The sequence below is a fragment of the Podarcis cretensis genome, assembly GCF_951804945.1.
Source record: "Podarcis cretensis genome assembly, chromosome: 15".
In the NCBI taxonomy this organism is placed as follows: domain Eukaryota; kingdom Metazoa; phylum Chordata; class Lepidosauria; order Squamata; family Lacertidae; genus Podarcis; species Podarcis cretensis.
The window spans coordinates 26,602,565-26,625,800 of NC_137185.1; the positions used below are offsets into that span (position 1 = coordinate 26,602,565).

The 23,236-nt window shown below is 43.0% G+C and overlaps 1 protein-coding gene and 1 long non-coding RNA gene across 11 annotated transcripts in view; one reads left to right on the forward strand and one right to left on the reverse strand.

Moving 5' to 3' along the window:
• NCAM1 (neural cell adhesion molecule 1) overlaps window positions 1–23,236 on the forward strand; it is a 214,857-nt gene that overhangs the window by 96,480 nt on the left and 95,141 nt on the right. The window lies entirely within an intron of this gene.
• On the reverse strand, window positions 484–3,482 carry LOC307204388. The gene is made up of 2 exons (XR_013833667.1): window positions 2,962–3,482; window positions 484–1,635 (listed from the first exon to the last, which is right to left on the reverse strand). It is a non-coding gene; the product is annotated as an uncharacterized lncRNA (long non-coding RNA).

The following is a 23,236-nucleotide window of genomic DNA, read 5'->3' on the forward strand; positions in this document are numbered from 1 at the left end:
GGCCCGAGACTCCTCTCTCTCTGTCTGTTTATATGCATCTTGAGATATAAGGGGCAGAGAGCGCTGGGAGAAAAATGATCTGCTAGCAGTAATCACAGTGAACCCTGGAAGCCAACAAAGGGTCCAGAGAGTTCTCCTTGAAATTTCCCAATCAATCATCTGGAAATGATATTCTGCCCAGTGCATCTCCCAGCAGGCTGCCAGGAGTCACCTCTGTCTTGCTGATACTTGTAAGATGGTTGTGTTACATCTGTATGTAGAATTCTACCCATTTAGGAAATGAAATAGACTTTCAGCTTATTTCCTTGGCTAAGGAAGCTGAGGACTGAACCATCATTAGCTAAATTAAACATGGTGAAGAAGCTTGAATCTCAGGCAGCCCTACATAGTCTCAAAAGTTGCTTTTGGAATAAAAAGTAGGAGGAGAGAGGAATTTCTTCCAGCTACGCTTGAAGAATATACTTGCATTGAGAGTGAGAGAAAGAGATTAGAAAAAAGTTTATTCTGCATCCATTATGTCCAGGATTCACTCTGGCACTTCTTCCCAATATTGCACAGGGTCAGGGCTTGTGATCTGGAGATGCTGCCAAAATCAAATTGGGCAAGGAGAAGGCTAATCAGACTAGATGAAGCATGACAAGGATGTTCAAGCTACCAGAAGCTTCATCTGCTCCCTAGAGACAAGTCTCTGAGACTACAGTAGAAAGTCAAGCCAGAGTCTGTTTGAGGCTTTATAGGGCGGGTAAAATCCCATTGGCCATTTGTATCACTAACAGCTGATGAGTAAGGAGCGGCAGCACCTTTTTCCTGCCAGCTGCACTGACAACACACAACTACATAACATGCCAGGAGAACAACTCCCTCTTCTGGAAAGTGCAGTGGCTAAAGGTGTTAAGAATCTCAGTTCAAGACATATGGGCACCATTCATACAACTTTTCTAAATTGCCTTTAAAAAAAATAAATACATATGGTTATGTATTAACCTTTATGAGCCACCGTAGGGGCCTTTCTTTGCTGAAAGTTAGCACCGAAGTGAACATAATCCCCTTCTCTCCCTGCCCCCCCCTTTGTAGTGACAGTTCTATCCTTGAGAAGTCAGAATTGTAAATCCTTGCTCTGTGGATTATTTCCATCTCTGCGCCATTTAACAATAGAAGGTTGATACTTGTTTCTTTGTAGCTAAATTGAGCAACGGTGATGAACAGATTAGATGCCCAAGACTGCAGAATGGAGATCAAAGCACAGCATGCAGTTAATAAGCCCACATCACTCACAAATATGAGCGTTAGCATATATGATTATATGTTATGAGTGTTTTGCTGCCCATTTTCATTCCCCCTGCAAAAAACCCCCAAGATAGCTAATTGTTGCAGTTATCGTATTATATTCTCAAAGTGCCCTGCCAAACAGATTGCAATTCCATCTGATGGGACTTGTGCTGTCGCTTCTGTAACACTTTAAAATGCTCCATCACAGGCTTGTTCTGTACACTCCCGTACACACCGTATGTGCATGGCATCTTTTACCAGAACACAATCCAGGGAAGTCTTGTCCAACTCCTATTAGCTGGGAGAACACAGCAAATGATTGCATGCAACAGATGGATCCTCTGTAGGAAAATGGCCACGCTGAATCTGAAAATAAGCAAGCAGTGATACTCAGTGGCACTAAGTCACATTGTGATTCACTCACCTGCCCTTGAAGAATATCTGTCCAAGGTTAGCCTCACAGGTATTAAGGAGGCAAGTGAAACATTTGCTGTTTATGCCATCTCTTTCCTTTTTTTTTAATAGATATTTATTAGATTTTCCAATTTGGTACAAAAAACAAAAATACAAAAATACAAAAGTACACAATCAAAAAAAAGAAACAAAACAAAACAAAACAGATATAGTTTCCAAAACTTATTTCTATTACCTTGTTTCTCGAACCTCCTCTCACTTCCCCCTTTTGTATTCCAGTTCAAATCTTAATTCAGCAAATCCTTATTTTAACTTATTTATAACTTATTTTAATATTACTCCACTTTTACTTTACAGCTGGTAACCACTTAATTTCTGTCCAACAACATTCTAACATTCATTAATTTTGCAATATTTCTGCAAATAATCTTTAAATTTCCTCCAATCTTCTTCCGCCGACTCTTTTCCCTGGTCTCAGATTCTGCCGGTCATTTCTGCCAGTCCCATATGCCATCTCTTTCCTTTGCTGTGTGAATTCAAACTGAACCCCTTAGGGTTTTGTGGGTTGCTCTTTGTGTTTTATCCCTTGCCATGTTTTCCTGGAGCCAGAGTTTGATCTGGAAAGGTGGATGATGAATTTAACAATAATGATGATATTTCCACAAGGCACAAGTATCAGCTGCTATGTCTTGGTGCTGGGAGACAGCCTGCACATGGAGCAAGGTTATGCTGCCGGCCTCGGTTGGTGGATTTGCTGGTGCCATTAAGGGCATTAGAGCAGGAGATGGGCAGATCTGTTTCATGCAATGCATCCACACTGAGAGAGCTCATCCAGACTTGATTTCCTGCAACGTTTCTAGAAACAGGTCTGTACTTTAAAGTGTCATGTCTGAGCCCCCCCTGCTTTTGCCCAGTTACTTTCCTTGCGATAACCTGCTCGTTAATGCTGAATCAGAGCAAACAGCAGTCTGCAGAAAAACTGAATTGCCATTTGTTCTGATATAGCGTTAAAGAGTGGGTTTTCTCAGGGAAAGTGTTGGGGCCTGTACCTAGAAAGCATGGGGCAAAATGCAGATGTGGATGAGCCATTAGTTCTCCTGCACATGCCTCATTTAAATGAATAGGAGCTGTGCTAGAATAGAGAACCGTAGGGGAAAGCCTTATTCCAAAATGCACAATCTATGTAAAACCATAGCTCCAACTAGCTCAGTGTTGTCTACAAGAACTAGCAGTGGGTTCTCCAAGGTTTCAGGTGGAGTGGGGTCTTTCCAGCCCTACCTGGAGATGTTGGGGGTTAAATTTGTGCCTTTCCACTTGCAAAATGTGTGCCTTGCCACTGAGCTAAATGCTGCACCTCCTAAATGCCTGTTGAAATGAAACTTGCCCAGGAGGACTTCCTGATGGATTGCGCCCCATGCCTGTTAAGGGTAGGAACCTTTCAGATTTTCTGTCTCATTTTCCAAAACGTTGGCCAACTCCAAACCTGACACCAGTTCTGTAAGCATTGGGTAAATGTTTGTGGCAGTAAATTGCGGGAAGAGTGGGCGAGGATTGACAGTTTATCCTATTGTCTCGTTGCTTGCCACAAAAGAAGATCAGCTCCTCAGCAACTCTCATATTGATTTTCTTTCTAAAAAAAGGCAGAAGCAGATCTTTGAGGATGTGTGGTGAGGTCCAGGAGCTTCAGAATAACTGTTCTTTTGGGAATGAGTTCTTGGAATCAGGTTGGGTTCTCTGAGTTATTGTCTGGTTGAAAAAAGGCTTCTGAATTCCACAAAGGAATTGTGTCGGCGCCTCTCCATTTCACAGAATTTGATTGATGAATAGTTAAAAATCCCTGCAGAACAGAGACTAGTCAGTGGATTTAGTCTTGTTGTATCTTCTAACCCTGCTGGGAAATGCTTTGCTGCCATCTCATGTGTCCGCTTTATTTCAGTGTTGCACCTTGCATTTCCCCTTATTTCTTATTTCCGAAGATGTACATTTTCAGTACTCAGCAGCTACTGTTCAGGGAGTCTGAAATGTGTTTCCATGTCAACGAAAACAAGCTTAGGAATTGCTCATGGAAATTTTGGGTTAAGCAGGGGCAGTCAGCTAAACTGATGGATGTATCATCACCAACAACACTTGATTATTTGCCCCTGGAAAGTTTCCTCATCTTTATCCCTGGCTGTCCAGTCTGAACCTGTGTATTTTTCCTTTACACTACCGCACATGCAGTTCCGAACAGTAAGTCCTCTGGTATTGGTGTTGCTGATATTCTGCAAGGGCAGAATATCTAGGAAGTCTGCCTCTGATACCACTTCGGACAAACGTATCCTTGAGACTGTGACCATTCAGATGCTGGCACTATTACTCCTGTGTCACTAGTCTCTAAGTCTAGTAGACTTAGTTGGGTGCTTTTAGCTACTGCAGTACCAGTTGGCCCGAACCCCCAACAGCCAGCCTGGGCCAATTAGTCCCTATATAAAGCCCTAGTTCAAGAGCTTCTTCAGGCCAAGTGAGTTGTTTCTTGCAGGTGGATACTGCCTGAGCTTTTTCTCTTATTCCCTGAATGCCTTTGGTTGTGAATCTGCTTGCATTCATGTTTACTTCCATGGAACTCGGCCTCTGCCTGCTTTGGACCACCACCTTATTTCTGACAAAGCCGTGTGCAGTTGGCCTACTTACGTAGTTATGGATCTTTAACCAGTGTCATGTGCAGCATCTACAGAAAAAAATGGCTTCTGTGGCACTTCTGTAATGTATAAAAGAAGAACACTCTAGAAGCAGCTGCTACCCTCATGTTGCTGGAACAGGGACAATATTGACCCACCTGGACAAATTGGTTATCCAGCATGTAGTTTTCTCACAGTATAACAAACACATTGCAGGCAGCAGTTTTGTGTCTCTCATTCCCCATCCCCACTGAGTGCTCTCTCTTTGTCTGTCTGTCTCTGTCTCTGCCCCTCAGCCTTCCTTCATCTGAAGAGAATGCAAATATTGGATTTAGTAAGATTGACTAGTGTCAACCTGTGATTAATCTCTGGATGAATTATTTGCATAGCTGTGGATCCAGGCAGCAAGGGGAGATGGTGTGCTAGAGGAGGAGCCGCTCCCCTAACCAAAAGAAGAAGCAAATATTGGTTCGTTGGTGCTGGAGCTGAAAAGCAAGAAATTGTGGAAGAGGAATCTGAGCTTGTTGCATGTACTCATCGCAGCATCCCCCAGGGAGTGTTTAGAGTAAAGAGTGATTAATAACAATAACAGGGAATCTAAAAGGCTTTTTAGTAGTATGTTATGTGCTGTGTTTTTCAATTGTGGTAAAATAATACAGTGACTATCATATTAGGCATTGATTATCATGCCATATATATGTGCATTTTTCAGCTTGAATACTGTTTCACTGTTCTTCCATTCTGAGAGGATATTTCTGTTCAAACTTACCTCATTCTTTCTTTTCTTTTATCATTAAAGTAAAATCCAATGTTTTCTTTTTTACAAATTGTTCTGTCTTATGACCTGGAGGATTCTATACTGCTTGTGAGTAACCCAGTCTTTCTTCCTACTAACAGGCCATAACGTAGGACTGTAAGGGACAATGGTTTCTTCCAAGCATAGGTTAGGATGCATAACATGGCATAACCCAACTCATCTGAGCTCCCTTTATGGGGCACACATGCTGGGGTGAGGCAGGACAGGGGGCTGTGGATATGGAAGGCTTTCACACAGACTTTCCCAGGACCTACTGCAGTGTATACATTTATTATTTGTACAGTGGTACCTCGGGTTACATACGCTTCAGGTTACATACACTTCAGGTTACAGACTCCGTTAACCCAAAAATAGTACCTCAGGTTAAGAACTTTGCTTCAGGATGAGAACAGAAATCGTGCTCCGGCAGCGCAGCGGCAGCAGGAGGCCCCATTATCTAAAGTGGTGCTTCAGGTTAAGAACAGTTTCAGGTTAAGAACGGACCTCCGGAACGAATTAAGTACTTAACCCGAGGTACCACTGTATTTGTATTTCTCATGGCCCACCTTAGCAATTCAGATAGTGGTCATGGTCACATGTCTTGGTAACCCATTAACCATGGCCTACTGTGCACAAACCAGTTCATTCATCTGCGCAACCCAGTTGTTTGTTTCACTACCAACATACCACAGTCTGTAGCCAAGGTTTGTTTTTGGCTAACTGATTGTGCTGCAGTCAAGAGAAACAAACCATGACCTTGGTTCACCTGTAACACTGGTGGAGAGGAAACCAATGACCCAGATAGGTATATTCATGGTAAAGCTTCAGCTGTGGCTTACTGTGGCATGTGAATTGCTTTTGTGTCATCAACGCATATGGATGATTTTTCTGCCTGAGCTGTATTCTGAAAATGAGTATGAAGCCATATTAGGACAAATACCAGGGAACCTGGGTTGGAGGTGAAATATTTAATATTATATAAATCAGAATAGATCCATTGCTGGAGACCCATCAGTCTTGGCATTTTCTTCACATTCTCCTTACCGAGCCAAGTTTCCATTCTATTAAAAAACTCTCCTTGCTAAAATGTCAATGGGTTCAGCATAACATCTTCCTCATTCCGTGCCACATGGCAAGTTTCCTGTAAAATACTATCCTAATACATTAGACGGGGGAGAGATTTTTTTTTTATTAATGTCACCTTCTAAGATTTATGGTTCCCCAGACCACATCTTCTCGTTTCAGCCTGTGAAATGTCTTTTGGAGCAGTTGTGTAATATTTAATATACTTTCACAATTTTGGTGATAAAATGTTTAGTGATGAGGCAGAAGGAAAGAAGCAGGGAAATGGTTTTCGTTGCTTCATAAAATTGGCAAAGGAAGAAGGACGGCATTCGCGCCTCCCCCCCCCCCCCAACCACTGCCTTGAAAATTTAATTTCAACATACTGGTTAGCTAGTAAATGGGGATACAATGGATAGAGGGAAGAAATAAACAGGGAACACTTATCACTTACTGATTCTGCAAGCTCTATACATTCAGGAAACAATGGGGTGGACTTTGAGGCACCTCCCCCCCCCCATTCATCCTAAGGTTAGCCACTTATTACAGGGCCCAATGTAACACACACACACACACACACACCACACACACAACACACAACACACAACTCCAGACTTGTGACCAAGGAGGATCCCATCATATCCGATAGCTAAGCAAAGTCTCAGCTTTTCTGTGAGGCTCCTGGTTCAAGGGTGTTTGAGTCTTCTGAATGGCTGTTATGGCTTTACCAGCTAAAAAAGGCTATTTTGAAAGCCTCTCATTCTTCCAGTCTGGTTACATTTTGGGGGTTGATGTAGCTTATAGCCCTGTACCATCTCATTCCTGTTTTGATTCCCAGCACCCTCTTTTATAGCATTTCAAGTAGAGGATTATCTTTGCCTATGAGCCATGCATAGATAGGGCATTAATTAAGCATGCCATCTTCCTTTGTATGTCTTTTTGTGCTTGATTTTCAATAAAGAGGTTGGGTTTTTTCATGCTTGTGTAGTTTGGATTGTTGATGGCATTGGAAAGGATCATTAGTAGTTGTCCTGGAAGTCCACTAAGTTGGGGCAGAAGAGGAACCAGTCTTAGTTTATTTTGCCAAAGGAAGACACAAAGCTTTAAAAGCTGGAATATGATTGTACATGTAATAAAAGATTAGAATGTCCCAGCCTCCTTTAGGAGGAAGGGTGAGATACAAATTAAATACATAAAAATATATAAGAAAATCTGAATCTGACAATGCTTGAAAACCCATCCAGCACATTTGAAATGATCCACCTTCTTTATTTGGGTTAACAGTAAAAAGAAAATAGTCTTGACTTTAAAACAGAATAAAAACTTGAAGCAAATCATGCTGTAATCAAATATGTTAATTAAATATGTGACCTTTCAGGCTCCATTTAATGCCCCATTGGCACAGCTTGTGGGGGTAAGCTAGCTTTTGTTGTGTCATTGATGTCTGTAGACTTGTCCTCAGATGGGTAGAGCTCCGTCTAGTGATGAAAAGCAAAAGTGCTGCTCCAAATAAAACATTAGCAGGTTACCTGGTAGAACTCAGTTTTCAGTGATTTTTCCTTCACCCAAATGGTGTGCTTAATTGACTGAGGTTAGAGACTCATGGTTCACGCTTCTTTGTTCCTTTCTTCTTTATTATAGTGTCTTGTCTTGTCTTGTCTTGTCTTGTCTTGTGGTTTTCTTTTAAAAAAATATTGTTTCATTTTTTCCCCTATGTGTACTTGTGAATAAATATTTCAGTTGCCTGCCATTTTGTGTTAAGTCCAATTTTCCTGTATAATTTAACCCCCTGCCTTTGCCTCCCCTCTCGCTTAACTAGGAATGGGTCCACAAAGTGGTGGCCCCAGCTGTTAGGGCTAAATCTACAGTTTCAACATCTGCAAGAACTACCATGCCATGTCTGGAAGGTGTCTTGGGTAATACTTCCCAGAATCAAACTCTTCTTTGGAAGCCACTACTGAAGGTCTCCCATGCGGCTTCCTTTTTAGTGGATGCTTCCCTCAGTATGGTTCCATTCTAGTCTCATTCCTTGGTGACTAGTGTATTTGTATGATAGTCTCTATGGTTGAAGTATCGTGCTCTACAGGTTCAGTTTGGCTATGGAACCATTAGTTGGCAGTCAGCTTTTTGGAGATGCCACCTTGAAGGATGTCCTTGTAGAGTCTAATGACAAGAAGAAAGCTATGCTGAAGAAAGAAGAGAAGACATGCACTTTTCTACTCCCTGTCTCTCAGCTCAGTCCTTTCGTTCTTCCAAGAGTTCTTGCAGAGGCAGAGATTTTTCAGACCTCCAATCTCCCCTGGTCTTGCCAGTGCAGAGGAACAAGGCCCCAATATCAATGAATTTTTACAGACGTTTACCATATCAAAGGTCTTGATGGATCTTAAACTAAGACTTATACAACAGCAAATAATATTTATAATCTGTTGGACTCCACTATGTTTGTCATATCCACATTTAGCTGACAGAAGAGGTTTGCCATTTGTTTCTTTGCTGGGCAGAGAGTCACCTGGATTTGATTTCAGCGAAGTACATGTAGGTCCTGCTATGTGAACTTAATCCGTTTCTGAGAAACGGTTTGTAAAGTGAGTATTTGCATTGCAAGACAATGATTTCCATTGTTTCCCATGGGGAAAATTCCAAAGTGTCCTCAACCAAGAAGAAATTAACTGCCTTTTTTCAACATCAGTCTTCTATGAATTAGTTTTGTTTGAAGCAGTTGCTTCAAGGGCCTGGTCTTGCTCACAGATTCAGAGGCATCAGCATTATTAGTTCATTATTCTAAAAGTGTAGAGGATTGAACATGGCTAGAACAGACCCCTGCCCCTTCCATCTATGCACTTGCACCTGCATAATTTGACCTCCAATGCAGCAGCTCTTCAGCCACTCTGTATTCCCCAACCTTATATTTTTGGGTAAAGAGTGTTAGAGTTCCAGGATGCTTCTGTAGACAGAAATAGATTTATTGCAGCTCCAATTGCATTGATGGTTTTGCTCTCAGAAATATCTTGTCAACTGCAGCTGTGCCGAAGTCTCGTTTAGATGGTTTAAGTGGAATTTGTCTTTTCGTTCTCTCTCACTCTCTCTTGGGGACCCATTTTGGGGCTGTTGAGACAGAAAGCAGCTTCTCAAAATGATTCATCTTGCACTGACCCTTCTTTTGAAATCTCTTTAGCCTGCATAGTCTGAGCTAGAAGAAAGCAGCTATTTATTGGCGTAGATTTAGCAATTCTCTGCCCCGCCCCCCCCCAGTGACATCCTGCTGCAACAAGCAAGGATGGTGAGCAGGGAAGATGCACCAGGGTGAAGGAAGTGGTAAACAAACATTTTATTTCTGCCTTGGTTTTCTCTGCAGTCCCAGTGTTGTTAAGCAAAGAGGCCACCACATTAGCATATTATTTTATTCAGGCTAACGTCCCTCTCTTCCCATTATATCATTGCCTTGCCTTTTGTTCAAGCTCACACTTGTGGTTTGTTGTTGTTATAGTGCTGAATCTTGGTGAATTAAAGTTGTGGCAATAAATAATGTTCCTCTAGATAATAAATGGCTGAATCAGAATCTTAGAGCTGGAGGGGTCTTTGTAGGCCATCTAATCCAATCTATGTTTGATACAGCTAATCCAGAGCTAGTACACCTCAAAAAGGATGTTACTTAAAATGGGATGGCCTCTCCCACTTTATGGGCCCAGTTCACGTCTGCATTGTGCTGTGAAGGGGCACCACTCTCCTAGTATAGAATTGACACTGATGCTTGAACAAGATTCATTTGAATACTTGGATAGCAATGCCATCGCCCTTGACAGGCTACTCTGTTATCCAAACAGACCTGCAAAAGGTTTGGACAATATAGATTTTTGTAAGAGTAACGTGTATTGCTCTTCTGAACTGCAGGAATGGGAGTCAGTTTTGGCTTGGAAACAGTTGCACTGTCATATAGCGCTTTCTTTCTTTCTTTCTTTCTTTCTTTCTTTCTTTCTTTCTTTCTTTCTTTCGTAGTATGCCTTTGCAAAACCATAGACTGAAGTCAGGCCTAACTGATGTCCCAGAACCATCCCCCTTAATTATGCAAAGGATAGCTTCAGCCAAAACCCTTATAACTCTATGGTCTTCTTTCCATGTAATAAAACATTATGAATGATCTCTGGGTACATGTAGTCTAATATGAGTAATAATTAGATATTTGACCTGCTCACCTATGATGAGTAGGAACCACACCCTGTTGAGATGATTATGGCAAAATGTACTTACACTTCATTAACCCACTAGCTAATGAGCGCCACTGTGCTACCCAAGGAGCCTTCCCAAAACATTTAGAGCCAATACTGAGAATATGCATGCTTCTTCCTTCAAACACACCCCACCCCACTCCCATTTCCAAGCCCTAAATGAAGCACAAAGCTCATGCTGGCTTGCCTTTTTTCTTTAAATTAACGATTAAAAGCTGGAGTGTTTTTTTTAAAAAAACCTAACTTTATCAAATTCTTGTTTCTTTACAAAAGCAAAGTTGCATGGCTTGTGTATTGTGATAGTAGCTGGCCCTGACATTTTGCTTGCGATAAGTGCCAAATACCAGAATTACAACTTGATGTTTTGAGGAGAGAGACAAGTGCCAAAATCTAGAACCAATGATTAAATGATTGGTTGAGAGGGTCATTGTTCATGCGACATGACATCATCTTCGCTCTTCATGAACCACTCCAGTATACACATTTCATCCTCCGTAATGAGAACTTCAAAACTAATCACAGTAGGGAGATTAAATAACTATTTTTAAACAAAATAGAAGAAAACGATTCCTTCATCTGAAAAGCTCTTCAGATGAAAGTTGGTTTTACACTTGAAAAATAAATATAATCAAATTAATGGACTAGAGGCAAGCTGTTTGTGAATTGTGCCATTCGTGCATTCTGCAGATGTTATAAGAGAAAGTGAGGTGAAACAGCAGTAGAGGGTTCCCCACACCTATTGTACTCATTAGCTGAAAGAGTATATTTACATAGCCATTTTTTTTGGGGGGGGGGGGTGGAGAATAGAATAAGCCCAGAGCTTAAACAGCCCCAGTTATGCAGCGGCTCTGTTCCTTGCTGTTAGCTTGCTTGCTTCTACGCTTTATTCATGCTATCTCTCTTGTTGAGGCCCGGAGTTGAAGAAAGCCAAATAATTCATTCATGATTACTGATGGCATAAGCAAGCAAATCACTCTTTTTGCAGATGGCTTTTGATTTATGGATTTGCATCATGATTCAAACTAGAAGTGATGGAGGCAGCCCCATCTACATGTATTAAGTCAGACCACTTAACTGTCTACTGAGCTTTCAGGGTTTCAGGCAGAGGTCTTCCAAATCTCAGCTCAGGTGGAGATGCCAGGGATTAAATCTGGGACCTTCTGCATGCAAAGCATGTTCTCTGTTACTGAGTTCTGGGTGTGTGAGTAGGAGGTGTTAAGCCCTCTGTCACCCACCTTATCCTCCTATCACACTCTAACTCATGTTCCCCTCCAACCTGGAATAGACTGGAAGAATGAGCTGAGCTTGTATAAGTGTCTGGAACAATAGTCCTTGAGAATGGACCACTAGGCACCGTTTGTAGTGAAAACTGGACCTTGCAAATTCCCTTGCTTTGTATACGAATGGAGCAGATCTGTGAATAGCAGAAATGGCTGCCCACGTCATTTCCCCATTTGCTTCATATACAGTGGTGCCTCGCAAGACGAAATTAATCCGTTCCGTGAGGCTCTTCGTATAGCGGTTTTTTCGTCTTGCGAAGCAAGCCCATTGACAGCTTAGCGGATTAGCGCTATTAGCGGTTTAGCGGCTTTTAGCGGATCAGCTGTTAAGCGGCTTATCAGCGGATCAGCTGATAAGCGGCTTAGGAAAAGGGGGGGGGAGGGAAAAAACCCCGCAGGAACTCGCAAGACATTTCGTCTTGCGAAGCAAGCCCATAGGGAAATTTGTTTTGCGAAGCGCCTCCAAAACAGAAAACCCTTTCGTCTAGCGGGTTTTCCGTCTTGCGAGGCGTTCGTCTTGCGGGGCACCACTGTAGATATTGATGTAAGGTAACCTTTTCCATCTTGGTGCTTTCCAGATAGTTTGGCCTACAACTCAACCCCAACCAGTATGGGGTGGGTGAGAATTTTTAAGGGGAAATTCTCTCCAAACAGCCAATGTATGTGTGAGCATGTGCCAGCTGAATAATAGGTAATGGAAAATGTGTGTGTGTGTGTGCAGACACATATTGCAAGATACTTCTTTAGCTTATAGAATCCTGGGGGAGCTTATAGAATGACTAGATTACAGGAACCCTGAACAGGGACAGTTCTGTTAGAGGTGGTACATTGCAACATTTCATTGTAGGTCCTAACTCAAAGGCATCCCATCTGAATGAGATATTTTGACATTCTTGCTGAAGTTTTTTCTTCTTAATGCACCTTGAGTTTTTATCACTCCTGTTGCTGCTGCTGCTGCTGCTGTCATATGAAGGCTTACATGCCACTAAATATGAAAGATTAATTTGAAACTTAAATAGAATATTGATTATTGGGCCCTTTTGCTGTTGGCAAGAAGCAGCCCTGGTTACGAAGTGAGTCTATTAAAAGCTATAAAACTCAGTGCAAATGAGTGCGCTGCAAATCTCAGCATGTGGGAGGTGTTGGAATATCCACAAAATACCTAAGTCCTCTTGACACCGGAGGTGCAGAAAATGCTTCTAAAGACCAACAATAAAGTGTTTTGGAAGAGTGCAGAAACTGAAGTGATATGAAATATGATCAATGATCTGGGAGGGCGGTTGCTGCTAAGTAAGTAATTGATTCCTGTGCATGGTTAAATGCAGCAGGCTGGGTTGTTCTGTCAGAGTCAGGCTTCCAATATGCTGCATGGGGGGGGGGGTTGGGTTTCTTTTTCGCATGCCCCACCACACATCCTGTTAATTAAGGATGCCTATAAAAAGGAGTTGCATATCATCCATAAAGAAAGAAATAAGTGAAGGAGGAAATGTTATTGGTGGGCATTTAAAAAAAATGTTAATGGTGGCAGTTTAACGGAACAGCCCTTACACAAGAAGTAACAAAGCCAGTTGCCAGGGACTTGAAATGTCAGTTTCAGATAGCACTGTTTTGGTTATCCGTTTCAGAGGATTGATTATTTGGTCTGGAGAAATGTATTTGCACCCAGTAGACTTCCTTGGATGAGGCTGATTTTCCTGAGTCCATTTCATTTGGGATGTAGGTCCAGTTCTGGCACTGAAACCGCATTGGTTGCCCTGTGAAATAAGCTCTGGCAGGAGAATGGGAGAGCGCAATTCTATCAACTCTCTTCTACCTCTCACTGGCTTTCAATATCAATAGCCAGCAGGGCTGGGTGATAACTATTTTCCAACATCATAACATACTGCCAGCTCAATACTGCGATGTATCACAGTGTCGGAAAGGAGTCCATGTCAAAGCAGTGGCGGGTGAGGCAGGTGTGCCAACACTGTTTGTATGCTGCTTCACCCACTGCCTTGGCATGGGCCAGGTGGGGTAGTGAGCAGGCAGCCTCACCCTCCCTGGATGAAGAAGCAGACCATTGGCACCTCCCGCCCACCTGTCCCAAGGCTTCGGAGACAGCTGAGGCAGCACCGGCAGCTTTCTCCACCACCTTGGGACGGGCAAGAGGCGTGGGTGGACTGCCTCTCCATCAGAGAGTGCTTCTTTTCACACACACACACACACACACACACACACACCCGGCTGAGCAAGCCCCATGTCCCTCCAGCGTGCTCAAGCCGGAGGGATACGGGGCTTGTTGAAACAGAGGGAGGAACAAGCTGTATTGCGCCTTGGTGGGCAAGATGTGCGGACAGGCTGTTTCTCCCTCTGCAGCAGTATGAGGGCATACCACAATGGCGACTTCACTCAGTGGTATATCGCTGGTGAAACTGCCACTGCTCCCGAGTCCCTCTGCCTCCAGTGCCCGGCTGCAGCTTGTTTCTCCATCAGCGTGCTGGGCGCTGGTAGCAGAGGGACTCAGGAGGCGGTGGTTTCACCAGCGGTATACAGCTGAATGAAGCTGTCATCACAGTCCACCTCTAATACAGGTCCTGGGCGATGCATGGGTATATCGCTCAGGCCTAATAGCCAGGGTATGCTTCTGGAGAGCATGTCTGAGTTGGGTATGGGTAGGCCTGTCTTGTAGTGGTTCTTTTTGCTTGACCCTGTGGTACATATCTCCTCTTTGTGGGCTCATAAGATTTCATTACCCTTCCTCCAAAGATAATTCAGTTTCATTGGATGACACAGCACATCTGCCCCCTGCTCAGAGGTTTAACTTCGAGAAGAAGGAGCTGAACTATGAAGAACAATAACTCCCACTGAAAGGAGATATACCTCTTTTGTCATGTGTGGACAGGTTGATAACTGAATGGTGAAGAATTACACAGAATTTACAGCATTTGTTCTAGGAAAAACCACTCTCCCCTGTAATCATTGTTGAGCTCTAAATAGCCATGAAGGATAACAACAGGCTGATTATGGATCTGCGTTGCCATTTTGGTACCCTTAAAGGGGCTGCTCCTCACACTGACAAAATTTCAACTAGCATCCTTCCAGTGTGAGTGATTTAACAGGGGCAGGGACCAGGAAAATAGGAACTAAATGGGCAAATAATGGGAGTGGTGGATGTCAAGGCTGAAGTTCTACTTGAGGAAGTGTCACTTCCAGAGGTACCTTCTGGTCTAAAGCAGCTGTGCAGGTTGTTGAGAGGAGGGAATTTTAGTAGCAAATAACATTAAAAAACAACAACACCTTAGCAAACAGATGATCAAAAGGAACTGAATGCAATCATGTCTGGTCAGCTCTGCAAGAAGGCCCGGTCCTTGCTTCTAAATTGAGGGCAAACAAGTCACACATGTTTTTGTCATGCAGAGGACCTCATTCTCTCAGAAGCTGATCAAATGTCAGAGCATATGGGGAAGGGCAGCTGTTTGGTTATTTTTTGTAGATGGAGTTAGTGAACAAGATAAGAATTGTCTTACTGGATCAGATGAAAAGTATATCAAGTTCAGCATTCTCTGTCCATTCATGGCTATCCAGATACCTTCAGCAGTGTTTGAAAGTACTTCCAGGAGAGGAGCAGTCTCAGTCACAGAGGATAACTGTAGTGATGGCTGCCGACGTACATGGCTATAAATGAGGAACAACAGCAGCAGCAACAACAACAAATGTATTCTTCCCATCTGACTGGGTTGTCTCAGCCACTCTCGACGGTGATTAGACAAATTCATGGAAGAGGATCAGGTTATCAATGGCTACTATTCATGATGGCTGTGTACTACTGTACTTCCATTATCAGAAGGTATATGCCTCAGAATGTCAATTGCTGAGAAACGCAAGTGAGAAGCTGCTGTTGTGCTCAAGTCCTGCTTATATATATAGACATCTGCTTGGTCACCATGAAAACAAGATGCTAGACTAAATGGGTGACTGGGCTGATTTGGTTTGCTACACCGGCTCTTCTTACAGCCTTAATATAGGTGAATAAAGAATGAAAACTGAAAACTGGAACTTGAATAGGATATCTGTATCGATATAAAATCTGCCCAGAAATCTGGAGTTTCTTTTATCAGCAGGAGACTGTACTTGATGACACGAGTTCTCTTTCAACTCTGATTATGTAGCTATGCAGTTGTGAACTTTTGGTTTTCTTTTTATAAAAATAAATACCATACTTCAAAAAAAAAATAAATCCCTTCATTAAAGGCATCTGGGATATTTGTCATCATCATCATCAATAATAAAGATTTCTTCCCTTTTAAAAATGGCAAAAACTAAGAGCATGTGTTAAAAACATCTCCCTGCAAGGAAGTACACTTGTGCCCTTATATAACAGACTTCAATACTTTTACAATTTTATTATCTCTATCCCCTGCCCCCCGGGAAACTAGAGATTTTTACTTTTTTGAGTATTGTTGTTTTGTATGTAAGAGGAGTACATGCAAAATCTTTGATTATGTATTGAAGACAAATGAAGTGGAATCCAAGGGGTATTTCAATGGTGAACGAATCATGGAGCTGAACTAGGGCTCCTCCCTCATTATAAGCTGTCACAAGTTTGACAGAATGGCATATGGATTGAAGAAAATGAACTAAAATCCATGTGCGTGTGGGTGCATGTTGGCAGTTCCTAACTGTCTTGGAAGATTCTGACATTGTGGATGCTTGTGGTCAGTTGCAGAAAATGAAGAGTGATCTTTAGGTGAGTGTTTCAGAGTAGGCGTTTCATATTTCTTTAACAACATTTGCCTTTTCACCAGCTTCCACCAGCCACATGGACCTCCCCACCCATACATCTCTCCTCTTTGTCGGGAAATGTAGGTTTCTTAATATATTTTGTTAAAGTTTTTAATTAATTTTGCCTACGCTCTGATTTTAATGGCTTCATAAAGTGTCTTGGCTTAGTCCACTGTGGGTGAATGAAAATATTTGCTATAAAAAATAGCAAGGCTATTAGTTTTATGATCCCCCACACTCCACCCCCAAGCTTTAAAGAGCTTCTATCAAGAACATAATCAGGACAGCCATAAAACAGTGTCTCTTGCAAATTTATTGATACCTTTCCACAACATTTTAACTACAGTTGCTGCAATGATTCTGCTGGCCAGAATGCTTTCTAGCCACAATGAGACATCCTTCATTCTTATTAGTAGTGCAGGCCATGCCTATGAATGTTTATACTCCAGTGTAGCCCCACTGAATTCAGCGGGACCTAGTCACTGGTTACTTACAGATTATGGAATTACATCTTTTTTATTAGTGTTGTTATTTCAGCTGAACTAAGTATAAAAGTGAATTTGCAAAAATGTTTAGGAAGACATAGGGGAAAGTGGCAGCCCATGCCAACCATTCCCAATGTTCCTGTTTAGAAGAGTGGACTTCATGCCTTCTCGCTGAGTTCTCTTTTGGCCACCACAGTGACAGCATTAAGAAGAATGTTCTCTTGCTTCTTAATCCAGGCTATCAGGCCTGCGCTCTTTCTTTTTAGCTCTCTTCTTTCTACTTTTCATATGCTATTCTCTCTACTTCTCATTTTCACCCCTTTTCTATTGTGATATTTGGTCCTGTGTTTGTTACTGAGCACAGTGGAGACTTGAACCCAGAACTCTCCAACACTCTTGTAATAGGCACTTGCTTGGGGTATCTGTTCCATCTCCATCCTTTTAAGAATGCTCTCTGGGTCAGTCAGCAACTTCTGCTTCCAAATACTAAAATTTTGGAGCTGGTAAGTGTGCCCATTCTTAGTTTCCCCAGCCTCTTCCTTCTTTCAGAACTGACACCACATTTACCTTCCTTGCATCTTCTTCCTCTGATATCTCCAGAGCCATCAAAGCACACTCCTCCTTTCCAATCCAATTCCTGGGGAATTACTGGATAGGTTGCCATGGCAACTGGCTCTGCAGACTAGCTGAGATCAATTCCTTTTTCCTTTCCCCCAGAAACAGTCATCCCTTTAAAAAAAAGGGGGGGGGGGAGGAAAAGGGGTAAGGGTGTGATCAGGCTTCTTCCTGTATGGTTGCTGTCTTTTGCAAATGTTTTTCAATATAGCCCAAGCTGATATGAGGAGCTGCTGCTTTAGGAGTATCTAAATGGCAATGCAAACCCATTATTGGCTTCTTGTTACATTTTAAAGCTGTTTAGATCTCGCACTGACTATGGGGGCATAGTAGTTTTTCTGAGCACAAATACTGTAAATCCTGTGTAATTCTCCACCATTTCCTTATCAACATGTCCACACACAATGAGAGCCATAACAGCTTTGGAATGGGATCACTACCATTGTAACTTTTTTGGGTGGTTGCATCTTTGCTTTACTACGTAGGTTACAGAAAGGGGTGTTTTATAGGAGCAAGTATCAGTGCAGAATTAACATTGATATCTCACTTTGTGGTGAGATTTTCCTGCACATTTGCTTGAAGCATTAAGATGGGCTGCCAGATCTGAAGTTAGCAGTGCCAAAATATGGTCCAAGCCAGTTTCTCCATGCTCAGGAAATCACCTGGGAGAAGAGCTATCATGGGTCACGGTCTTGTAAATGCTTTCACAAGCATTGCCATCATAATAAACATTACGGTGATTAGAGTTCTTGATCTATGACTGAATATATATGATACATGACAGGACCAGTTCAGCATGCCCAGTTTGCAGGTGCTGCTAGAGGACATTCCTGATAGGGTTGATGCTTCCTACTAGAAGGACCAGGCAGGATCTTCTGAAGCCATGTTGGAGTCATTAGGAAAGGCATTGAAAATAATGCAGCTTATATCGTAACGCCTTTATACAAATCTATGGTACAACCACACTTGGAAAACTGTGTGGAGTTCTGGTTACTTTATGCAGAAAAGCTGTAATATTTGGAGCTTTTCAGTTTAGAGGAAAGGTCTGTAATGGAGAAAAGACAGAGCTGTTTGCAATTATGCAAGTTGTGGAGAAAGTGGTTAGAGCCCTCTCATAAAACTAGAGCCCAGAGTCATCCAGCAAACTGGCTGGTGGGAGATTCTGGGCGGACAAAAGGAAGTACTTATTTACATAGCACATAGTTAAACTATAGAATTCTCTACCACAAGATGTAGTGATGACCACCAACTTTAAAGGGGAATTAGACAAATTCATGGAGGTTAAGGCAATCAGAGGCTACTAGTCATCATGCCCGTATACTGTGTTCAGGATGAGGGGCCATATATGAAGCTAAGAAGAACCCACTGGATCAAGCCAATGAACCCTGTAGTGCAGCATACTGTTTTCAAGGAGGCTAACCAGATGCTTGGTGGAAAACTGTCAAGCAGGGCCTAATCACAAGAGCAACCTCCCCTCATTTATTCTTTATTATTCCAAGTTATTCTTGGCTGACAGCTCTATTTCCTGAGCAGGTGGAATGTTTGTGGGCATTCCATGAACTGCTATTCAGAAGCATTTCTGCCTCCAACCCTGAAGACAGATCATAGATATCATGGCTAGGAGCCATTGGTAGACAATTGGTCTAATCCTCTTTTAAAGCCATCCAAGTTGATCACAATCCATTCTTCATTTCATGTATGATGTTTTGTGATGATACCTACTTTCTCTATGCCATGCAAAATATGTTTCTGAATGCTAGCTGCTGAGGATCACAAGTGCAAGGGAACTACCGTGCTCATACTGGTGGTCTTCACATAAGCATTGTGAGAACAGAATGCTGGACTAGACAAGCCCTTGGTGTGATACAGCAGCCAGGCTCTTTTCTTGCATTTTCATGTAGACGTGTGCATTGCAAGGTTCACCTCCAGCTGTTATGTCATGTTTGAGTCTAAATGTGGTCTCGAGTAGAAGGATTAGGTAGGGTTAATAGGTTAACTCAAATCCAGCAAGTTTTTTGTTTTTTTTAAAGACTTTTAGACTCACGTTGCACATTACATCACATGCTGGTTGCAGGGAATCACTCTGGAGTGAAAAATACTTGAGGGCACTTTATATGTGTGCAGGGCTTTTTTTCAGCCAGAATTCACCAGAACTGAGTTCCAGCACCTCTTAGGTGTGTTTCGGCATCTCTTTAGGTTGGGGTTGTGCGCCGGTGGGCGGCAATCGCATTGGCCTGGCGATTGTTGCTGTACAATGGAGCTCAACAACTTTGTCCGCTCCCCCTAAAAAAAGCCCTGGGTGTCTGTGTCTGAGCCTGAAGTTATGTACCAGCCACACTTCTCATTTTCTTTTCTTTTTCTTTTTCTAAAGGAAAATCAAGCTCGAGCTTTTGAGTCTTCTTCTTTTGCTCCTCTCTCATTAAGCTTCTCCTTCCACAGGGCATTTGTAAGGTGTTAAGCTTAGCCCAACTGACAGTTATTCTTGGCTGACAGCTCTATTTCCTGAGCAGGTGGAATGTTTGTGGACATTCCATGCCATGGCGCCAGCTCAATCAACCAGCGTCAGAGGCGTCACTGTGACAAGAGCAAAACTTTGTAGATGTAATTAGACACTTCTACATGAATGAGCAGCCATCTTGCCTGGGATCTACCCACTGAAAGGCAAGGATAGTGCCTAAATCTGCCTGCTTTTTTGTGGGTGTCACATCTCTATATTTGGGTTACGATGGCAACCTTAGTAATCATAAGAAACCGTGTCTTCCCCTAGCTCAGAGCTAATTTTGCAGCGTGGGGATTCTGTGAGACTAGGAGGAGAATTACAGTGTGGAGTGAATTTTTATTGCTGGGGCTGCAGAGGTGTAACATGAAAATCGTCACCTGGCAGGCGGTTCTCTCTTTCAGGGAGAATGTGGCTAAGAAAGAGACATCTCATGAATATTCACAAGCTTTCCCTTAGAGCTGTTCTTTGTCTTTCAAGAAAAGAGAAAGCCAAGAACAATGCAGAGAGAGAGAGCTGCAATCTGTACTCCTTGACTCTCTGAAGGAAACTGTAAAAATTCCAGGGCTCTGAGCAGCTCCTCAGGCAGTTATGCAGGCTACTTAACCTGCTTAGGGTGCTGTTGGGAATGTGTGCAGAGTTCTTTGGTGCTGGATCCAGTTCCCTTGTTAACTCATTTCCTTCTGGAGTAGAGAAATGATGGTTTGCGAAAGAGATGGAGGCTGGTGTTCCTCTTCTTTTTTACAAATCTTAGATGCTCTCTATTGATTGAAGAGCGACGTGCCACTCTAAGAAATCCACTACTCATAGTAGGATACCCACCCCAAATAAAAACTATTTAGGGCTGATTCCCAGCCTAAAGCTACTTTGGTTGACTGCCTTGTTACGGTGGTGGCGGCGGCTTGCTGTGATGTATTGTTGTTTCTATAAAATGTGCTGCGTCTGCCTTGTTTGGAGAGCTGTGGCGAACATATTAAATGACAGACGAGGGAAATGATAGCTTTCTCTCTTCCTTACTCGCCCCAGGCTAGAAGAAGGAAAAACAGTGGGCAGGATTCACTGAGCACTTTCCCTTATTCAAATCCCATTTGAAATAGTTGTGTGTTGCACTTGGAAATGTGCAGCTTGTGTTAATTGCAAATGAGCAAATTCAGTGCAAATTCCCAGTGGATCAGGCCTAGCATTGTGTCAGTGTACTGTGAGGCTTCTGAAAACTAATCCCAGACTTCTGTACGTAGGATTAGCTGGTACTGTCAGTGGTAGACCACTGGAATTTTAATGGGTTGAAATGACCCGGCAGGGTGCTTTGCTGTCTTTCATTCTGCGCCTGGCTAAAAATGTATTTCTGGAGTCAGCAAACCTCGAAAAGAAAAGTTGATGCCACATTCTCTTGAGATGGGACTAAATTAGCTTTCTTATTAAAGAATCTGTTCTTAGAGGGCAGCGTGCCCAGGGGTAATTGGGCCGTTGTCATCAGCAGGATGTCGCTGTGGGATAAATGATGCTTCCATAGCAGAAATTTGCTATTTTTCTCTGAGGCCAGTTGCTCTTGTGCATCAGGAATGTACTGGAACATTTCTTCCATGTCATTCACATAAATAAATGGATTGTGCCAGCATACCCAGCACTTTGGGTGGAGTCGTGATGCTGATGTCATCTTGCACCAAGTACAGTGATACTTGCACAGCTTGAAAAAGAGAATAACCAATGTCTGTGTTTAATGTGTAGCAAAGGCATCTCCCTCATTAGACCTCACAGTAGCTTATGAAAACTGGAGTCAAACCCAAGAAACAGAGACTTCTGTATCTTTCGTATCCTGGGTTTTTCTTCTCTGAGAAGGCAGACTAACTGGAGAGAAAACAGATTGAGGTTTTTGAGTGGCTGGCACTGCTTCCCCCTGTACTGAGTCCTCATCATTAAGATGTCTTAGACCAGGTCTTACTCTTTTGCCTTGTGTCACCCTAGCTAACCAATATTGTTTGACCACAGCTCCCATCACCCCTGGCAATTGACTGTGTTAGCTGTGGTAGATGGGAGATAGAGGTCAACAACACCTGGAAGGATTAAAGATGGCTGGTTTGGTCAGAATGGCTTCAACTGGCAGCAGCAATCCAAGGTTCCAGGCATCCCTTTAACTGGAGACACTGCAAGGGGTCAAACCTGAGGCTGTAGTTTTATTTAAGTCAGTTTTATGCACATCCTGTCTTTTCTCCACCGAGTTCAACACAGTGTACAAGGGCATCATCCCATCTACTTTTCTCCTCGCGACAAGCCTGTGATGAGGAAAGGCTGAGAGGTAGTGGCTGGCCCCATGGTCAACAGCGAGGATCTGAAGAGAGACTCCACAGTTGCACTAACCTTAGTACATGAAGCATGCAAACTTCATGCATACCCAATGTACACATACCCAATGTACATTAAGCTTGGAGGACTGTAGTATGGCTTCTCCACCCAGAAGGCATTAGCATATGGCCCCTCAGCCATGTGGCACTACTTTTGCTATTCACTGGAAACCATCTGGCAGACCTCTCCAAAACCATTCTTTCTGGGCAGGCAGGTAGAGGTGTCAGGGATACCAAGTCTAATATAAATGGGTAATAGTAGAAGTTGGCTTTTAGTGCTTTCTCCATTATGGTTTTTAAGGGACGCAGGTGGCGCTGTGGGTTAAAGCCTCAGCGCCTAGGACTTGCCGATCGAAAGGTCGGCGGTTCGAATCCCTGCGGCGGGGTGCGCTCCCGCTGCTCGGTCCCAGCGCCTGCCAACCTAGCAGTTCGAAAGCACCTCCGGGTGCAAGTAGATAAATAGGGACCGCTTACCAGCGGGAAGGTAAACGGCGTTTCCGTGTGCGGCTCTGGCTCGCCAGAGCAGCGATGTCACGCTGGCCACGTGACCCGGAAGTGTCTCCGGACAGCGCTGGCCCCTGGCCTCTTAAGTGAGATGGGCGCACAACCCCAGAGTCTGTCAAGACTGGCCCGTACGGGCAGGGGTACCTTTACCTTTACCTTTACCATTATGGTTTAGTTGCTTTTTGTGGGGCCAGCAATAAAGGCTCCTCCCCACCTTTGCTCCATATTTAAAATGCCTTAAAGCACAGGGTTGAGGAACCTGATCTTCCAGGTGTTTTTAGACTTTAGATTCCATTATCTCCAGCCAGCAGGGCTCTTGGCCAGAGAT